This window comes from Etheostoma spectabile, chromosome 23, assembly GCF_008692095.1.
Source record: "Etheostoma spectabile isolate EspeVRDwgs_2016 chromosome 23, UIUC_Espe_1.0, whole genome shotgun sequence".
Lineage (NCBI taxonomy): Eukaryota > Metazoa > Chordata > Actinopteri > Perciformes > Percidae > Etheostoma > Etheostoma spectabile.
Window position 1 is genome coordinate 19199510 of NC_045755.1, and position 1067 is coordinate 19200576.

At 45.5% G+C, this 1067-nt stretch overlaps 1 protein-coding gene across 3 annotated transcripts in view; it reads left to right on the plus strand.

The window, feature by feature from the left end:
- usp6nl (USP6 N-terminal like) overlaps window positions 1-1067 on the plus strand; it is a 107803-nt gene that overhangs the window by 79198 nt on the left and 27538 nt on the right. The gene's annotated exons all lie outside the window — the stretch shown is intronic.

Here is a 1067-nt window from a genome sequence, read left to right on the forward strand (position 1 = left end):
TCAATTCAGAACATTATTCTGGATATGACACTTATGTTGGTTCCATAGTGGATTTTTAACATGAATTATAACCTTATGACAAAAAACGAACCCCTCTTCTATTTTTAATTGTGTCCTAGTAGAGACTGATTGCATTCTGTTTGAAATTGAGATAAAGACAATATTCGTTAATAGATTATGAAGTAAAACTGCAATAGAGCCCGACCGATATATCGGCCGGACGATATTAGGCATAAATGAATATTTAAAATATAAAAATGGATGGTCAACAATGTTATGAGTGATGGTGTTGCATAGTCTGTCCACCAGAGGACGCTCTACACCGTCACGGTTGTGATTCGTTGCCGTAGTCCTGTCCCCCAGAGGACGCTCTACACGTCCCTGTTAGTGATGGCGTTGCATAGTCTGTCCACGAGGACGCTCTACAACGTCCCTGTTAGTGATGTGCGTTGCATAGTCTGTCCTCCAGAGGACGCTCTACAACGTCCCTGTGTGATGGGTTGCATTCTGTCCACCAGAGACGCTCTACAACGTCCCTGTTAGTGATGGTTGCATAGTCTGTCCACCAGAGGACGCTCTACAACGTCCCTGTTAGTGATGGCGTTGCATGTCTGTCCACCAGAGGACGCTCTACAACGTCCCTGTTAGTGATGGCGTTGCATAGTCTGTCCACCAGAGGACGCTCTACAACGTCCCTGTTAGTGATGGCGTTGCATAGTCTGTCCACAGAGCGCCTCTACAACGTCCCTGTTAGTGATGGCGTTGCATAGTCTGTCCCCAGAGGACCTCTACAACGTCCCTGTTAGTGTGGGTTGCATAGTCTGTCCACCAGAGGACGCTCTACAACGTCCCTGTTAGTGATGGCGTTGCTAGTCTGTCCACCAGAGGACGCTCTACACCGTCCCTGTTATGATGGGCGTTGCATAGTCTGTCCACCAGAGGACGCTCTACAACGTCCCTGATGGCAACACTGACTTCTTATGTGTTTTTGTTCAAAGGAATTTAAGTTTCATAGCTTAAGTTTGTATTTCTCTACATTTTATTTATCAGAACTTTAATATATTTTG